This window comes from Capra hircus, chromosome 10, assembly GCF_001704415.2.
Source record: "Capra hircus breed San Clemente chromosome 10, ASM170441v1, whole genome shotgun sequence".
NCBI lineage: Eukaryota > Metazoa > Chordata > Mammalia > Artiodactyla > Bovidae > Capra > Capra hircus.
The window spans coordinates 83,774,183-83,780,840 of NC_030817.1; the positions used below are offsets into that span (position 1 = coordinate 83,774,183).

General features: G+C 43.6%; 1 long non-coding RNA gene across 1 annotated transcript in view; it reads left to right on the forward strand.

The window, feature by feature from the left end:
* Positions 1-6,658, forward strand: part of LOC102175023 — a 32,322-nt gene extending 25,664 nt beyond the window's left edge. The window contains exons 3-5 of the long non-coding RNA XR_001918592.1: positions 4-65; positions 5,850-5,994; positions 6,128-6,658. This is a non-coding gene — a long non-coding RNA (uncharacterized LOC102175023). The remainder of the gene's footprint in view (positions 1-3; positions 66-5,849; positions 5,995-6,127) is intronic.

The following is a 6,658-nucleotide window of genomic DNA, read 5'->3' on the forward strand; positions in this document are numbered from 1 at the left end:
CAGGCGTATTCTTCACCATTGAGCCACCAGGGACGCCAGCAGACGGCAGCTGGATGATATGTATGGTGAGCTTGACCCGAGCTCTAGTTTTCTCCTCTGCTTCTCTCCTCCTCCCTCCTCGCCTACTCATCCTTACTCTGAAAGTCTAGGCCTTGGGAGGCATTAGGTTGAGGGGAGATCAGGAAGAAGGTTGGAAGGAATTCTTCCATACTTTATAGCAAGCAGCTCTGGCAATACCACGTTCCGTCAGCCACTGGTGACCAGCATTGAAGAGCATGGATCCCCTAGCTGTTTCTTTCACTGGATGAGCACTGGGGTAGTTTTGAGATGAACTGGCTATTGTTAGAAAGATTTAGAAAAGTCTCCCCTTTCCTCCAATTTCCTCCTCTCTGCCAGTCTCAGCTCTCACAGCTGGAAGAAATTTCTCCTTCATCTGCTGTATTCAGTCTTTCACTAAGCTCCATCAATTTTGCCTTTGAAAATTTTTTTTGTACCCGCCCCTTCTCTCGTTCCCACTGCTAATCCCCGAGGCCTGGCTCTCATTCCCTTTGCATGCCGAGCTGCCTCCAGCACCTCTTGGCAGAGTTCCCTGCCTCTGGTCTCTCCGTTTTCAATCCAAGCCAGTCTCTTCTCTCTCAAGCTCCGTGTGCATCTTAGGATGCCTCAGTTCAAATTCTGCAGACTCTCTAAAGCACTTGGCATCACCTAGATGGCTTTTGCAGCTCCCACTGCCTTAATTTCTTCTCAGAGCAGTGGCTGTATTAGTTACCTGTGGCTGCTGTAACAAGTTACCACAAACGTGGTGGCTTAGAACCACCAAAAGTTGTCCTCTTAGAGTGTGGGAGACCAGAAATCTCAACTGTCTTAGGGGCCTAATCAAAGTGTCAGCGGGTCTGCGCTTCCTTGGCAAGGCTCCAGGGGAGAATCCCTTTCCTGCCTCTTGCAGCTTCTGGTGGCCACTGACGTTCTCAGCTTGTGGCCATATCACTCCTCTGCCTCTGCAGTCAGTCTTTCTGCCTCTGAGGTCACTTTGTCTTCCCCTGATCTGTCTGTGTATCAAATATCCTTCTTAAAGGGATTGTACTTCGAGCAAGTCTGGATTATCTAGAATAATCTCCCCATCTCAAAACCCTTAACTTTATAACATCTGGAAAATCCCTTTTGCCAACTAAAGTGGTATTTACAGGCTCCTGCCAGGCTTCTCTGTCCATGGGATTTTCCAGGCAAGAGTACTGGAGTGGGCTGCCATTTCCTTCTCCAGGGGATCTTCCCACCCCAGGGATCGAACCTGGGTCTTCCACAGTGTAGGCAGATCCTTTTACTGTCTGAGCCACCAGGGAAGTAGATATCTTATGGAACCATTGTCTAGCCTATCTCAGGCTTCTTCTCCATTCAACACTTCAGCAAATATCTATTGAGCACCTACTGTATGCTGGGCTGTGTTCTAGGCAACAAGGTTCATAAAGAGCGTTTTTTTCAGACCCATTAGCCCTCAGGGTGAATGACCCTTATCTCGGCTCTTTACCTCCTGGTGCTTGCCTGTTCAGTCGCTAAGTCATGTTCTGCTCTTTGCAGCCCCTTGGACTGTAGCTCACCAGGCTCATCTGTCCATGGGACTTTCCAGGCAAGAATACTGGAATGGGCTGTCATTTCTTCTTCAAGGGAATCTTCCTGACCCAGGGATAGAACCCTCATCTCCTGAGTCTCCTGCATTGGCAGGTGGATTCTTTCCCACTGTGCCACCCAGGAAGCCTTCCCTCCTGGAATGTGGTATTTTCACATAGCAGGATCATCACATTGTATCACTGTTACATGCCTGTCCCCTTCCATTTCTATGAGCCCCTTGAAGATTACGCTAACTTACTTATATTTGTACTGAATGCTAGATGGGACTCAGTGAAGGTTTGTTAAATCAATGAACAAGTCTCTTATGGCTTCCCTTCATTCCTGCTAAATATATTTCTAATTTCCTTGGATGCTATGTGAAATCACTCAGTTGTGTCCGACTCTTTGCAAGCCCATGGACTATAGCCTGCCAGGCTCCTCTGTCCATGGAATTCTCCAGGCAAGAATATTGATGTGGGATGCCATTTCCTTCTCCAATAATATAGTTCTGTCTCAGAATTAAATATTTAGGGTCTGGCCTTCTTGGTGGTTGTCTCCTTGGGCCTGGGTGATGGGATATAGCTGTTGAGGGCATATGCTGTCCTACTTTGCTCCATCCCTAGAAGTGTTATATACAATTGTTTCTTCAATACTTCCCGCTAGCAATTTCTATTGCCCATTGGCTTTGGGAGGAATGTGAGAGAGAGGAAGTGGAAACATTAGAAGACTGTGGTCCTCATCACTCCTGGGTCACATTTTCCTGAGGGCTTTACCTCTTGGTGTCATCCAAGCATGGCTCATCTATAGCTACCACCTCTGGTAGGATAGCACAGTTCAGATCTGGTAAGACAGTGCTCTTTGCTTCCCTTGGCAGATGAGATGAATCATCTCCTCTGTAGGGCCTTTTCCCACAAGACCTAACATAATACAGAAGAGGGACAGACTGTATGTATGGCCTTGTGATGTTGGTTTACAATTTTAAAGTTAATCCTTGTTTCCCTGTCTTAAATTAGTGGTGCCACTGGAGGCTCGTGAATCTGTACACAGCCCTTGGAAATGTGCGGCATGGTTGTAACCAAATGTCTAGAAGAAAGCATTTTGAAAGGCAGTATGACTCGTAACTTCACACCTAATTGTCTTTAAACCTTGGCCCTTCCTTGTTTCAGCTTTCTGTGTGTCCCCCTCCCCTCCTCCTCCATGCACTGGCATTGAAACCTCACCAATACCTATTTCCTTAGCTACAGCATTATGTGTTGCTTTTCCGGGTGGAAAATGAAAGTGAAAGTTGATAAGTTGTATCCAGCTCTTTGCAACCCCATGGACTATACAGCCCATGGAATTTGTCAGGCCAGAATACTGGAGTAGCCTTTCCCTTCTCCAGGGGAATCTTCCCAACCCAGGGACTGAACCCAGGTCTTCTGCGTTGCAGATCACAGGCAGATTCTTTACCAGGTGAGCTACAAGGGAAGCCCAAGAATACTGGAGTGGGTAGCCTATGCCTTCTCCAGCGGATCTTCCCCACCCAGGAATTGAACCGGGGTCTCCTGCATTGCAGGTGGATTCTTTACCAACTGAGCTAGCAGGGAAGCCCATTCTTTTCCAGGTGGAAAAGAATCTAACAACAAAGGTCATCTCACACACATACACACACACACACATACCCCACATCCTTGTAACTCTCTGGCCTCCAATAGAACCTAACAAAGTAAATAGATAGACCGAGCTATTTAACCTAAATTTAAATGTCTCACCAGATATCTATTGCAGATGGATATTTGGATGTTGGCTAGTTGTTCCGTGCTTTCCAAGCTCTGCCATTCACTCACCTCTTAGATGGCTTGTCGCATCCCTATACCACTCATGATGCATTTTATTAACATTTGTATTTAATTTGCCTCAAATGTTCACTTGTAGAAACTTATTTTAAAAGGAAATGCTGCATCTGTACCCTGGATAGAAAACAAGCATCGCTTATTATAAATAGAATGTAACTGTAAAAATAAATACACTGAAAGCAAAACAATGTTATTCCCCCCAAAATTTAAATGAACAAGGAAGTGCAGAGCAATGAAAATCAAATTGATTCACAGAATCTAATTGATTCACAAAAACGAGATGCTCAGTGAGAGAAACAGAATGGCTGTGACCATTCAGTAATAAAAGAATATTAAGCTTAATGTCATTTGATTTAATATGACCACATGTTTCTGTGTCAATTAAATTATAACGTCTTTCAGTTTTGAAAGTGATCAGCCCTAAAAATTCCACCTCACATGCACCCACCATCAGAAAGGACACCTTGCCATTGCCCAAAGGGTAAATTTTTAAAATTACAATGTTTTTGTATATATTATTTTTGTTGTTGTTGTTGTGCTCTGTTGTGTCTGACTCTTTGTTACCCCATGGACTGCAACACACCAGGGCTCCCTGTCCATCCCCAGCTCCCGGAGCTTGCTCAAACTCATGTCTATCGAGTCGGTGATGCCACCCAACCATCTCATTCTCTGTTGTCCCCTTCTCCTCCTGCCCTCAATCTTTCTCAGCATCAGGGTCTTTTCCAATGAGTCAGTTCTTTGCATTAGGTGGCCAAAGTATTGGAGCTTCAGCTTCAGCATCAGTTCTTCCAATGAATATTAAAGACTGATTTCCTTTAGGATGGACTGGTTTGATCCCCTTGCAGTCCAAGGGACTCTCAAGAGTCTTCTCTAACACCACAGTTTAAAAGCATTAAAAGTATGTATTATTAGTACATGTAAAAGAATATATGCATTCATAAATTCCTTTGTGTGGTATTACAAATCATAATTATAAAATGAATCTGGGAACCTACCTCCTCTTAGAAACATTGCTATTGAGTGTGCTTCCTCTCTGATTCTTGTCCTTGCCTCTCTCTCCTCCCCATCTCAGGTAAAAATTGTCTTGAATTCCTTTACATTTGAAAATAGTTTAACCACATATGGCATTCCTGAACACTATGTTATTTAGATACGCTTGAATATGAGCTTTATAAAAATGCTGTCATAGTGTCAGTATCTTCTAGGAGACAGGATAATCAATTATGGTATGTGTATCCAACAGGGTGTTATTTCAAGTGAAAATGAATACTTCATACTGGCATGAGACCACTTGGATTAACCTTGAGAGGCATGAAGCTGGTCACCAACTCTCATTCTGCTCAGACCTCACCTTAAGAGAAATTTAAGGGTGGGTGAAATGAAAAGGACTTCCCTTCCTCCACCTTTCGCACCGCAGTTACTTCTTATGGAGAATAGAAGCCCAAAACTGCTCTCCTTAGAAGGCCTGCTGGCAAGACTGGCCCTTAACTGACATGGGGGAACTTGGGTTTGGGAAGTGTCCCCACCAACCCCTGGTAAGAGAGAGTCACTCTGCCTAAGCGGTCCAAACAGTATGATTCATGCTGAACACCTGGGTTCCCCTCTGGGAGCTGAAATCTTGGTACGTGGCAGACAGAGGTGCCTAGGGGGCCAGCACCCCATCCCACTTTCCCCCAGTAAAAATCACAGGCAGAGGCTCTGATGAGTTTCCCAGGTAGACAGCATTTCACGTGTGTCGTGATAGCTCATTGCTGGGGTGTGAAGTGCGTGATGTGTGACTCCACTGGGGAAAGACTCTCGTTATCTGGGCCTGCTTTCCATCTCTTTGGAGGTTGCCTCATGCACCTTTGTCTTTCCTAGTTTTTTGTTGTATCCTTTTGCAGGTATAAGTCATAGTCCTGAGTATGACTTCCCTGGTGGCTCAGCTGGTGAAGAATCTGCCTGCAATGCAGGAGACCTGGATTCCATCCCTGGGTCAAGAAGATTTCCCTGGAGAAGGGAATGGCAGCCCCCTCCAGTATTCTTGCTTGGAGAATTCCATGGACAGAGGAGGACAGTGGGCTACAGTCCATGGGGTCGTAAAGAGTCAGACATGATTAAGTGAATAATACTTAACTTTCACATGAGTAGGACTGTTGAATCCTCTGAGTCTTCCTGGGACCAGTCTTGGGGATCCTGACACTCTTCCAAACCTTTTTTCCTGTGCCACTCTGAAACCTGAATAGAGGGGCCTTGGCTCTGGGCTTTATATTATACTTTGGAGGGCCCTGAATCTCTATCTCATATATACACACGTGCGTGCACACATATACACACATACACATGCCTCTGACACTTGGGATCTGGAGCTCAGAGCTGGCCCAGCAATCTGTAACCCTAGACATCAGCCCTCATTTTATCGCCATTCAGGCCCCCAGGAAGCCCTTCTGCACATCTCTTGCTTTATGTCCTGGAAAACTGCATCAAACTGCATGAAGGTGGTGTGCTGAACTCCAAGAATGTCAGAGGCAAACATCTTCTCAGAAAGCAGAAGGATCTGAGCAGAAGTGCTTGGGTAAGAGAAAAGGCAAATTAATTAACTTGTCAAATCCTTCCTCTCAGCTTGAATGCAGTAGATTCTTGTATAACGAATTATTGTTTCTCAGCAGTGCCAAATATTCATTTTCTTGCTTCTCTTCATGTTCCAGCTCCTGGTTCTGGAGATAAGAATAAGCACGGTATTCACAACTCTTGCACGTAGATACTGAAGCATATTTTACTGTAGTAAACAATTCATACGGCTCTTAGATTTGTGTATATGCTGCTCAAGACACAGTATGTGCGAAGCGTGACATCAGCTCCTTACATTGGTGACTAGTTGGATGCTGAATCATAGAACTGAAAATTGTTTAATTTTTGTAAAAATATTAACTGTCTAAATTTTCAAGAAATTAAACATTTCAGCTTTAAGTATCTTTGATTAAAATATTTTGTATTCATTATTATGATTTATATTTTTGTTTAATTTTGGTAGCAATTTAAAATATTACAGAGAAGAAATAACTTTTCACTGAACTCCTATTGAATTATAATTTTAATTTTTTAAATTTTTACACATATTTTTATGGTATTTTAAAAATACAGGTACATTCACAGTTATTCCCTTGAATATACATTTTATTTTTTAATTATTAGATAATTATTGTCCATAGAATAATATTTTGTAAAAATGAGCATGC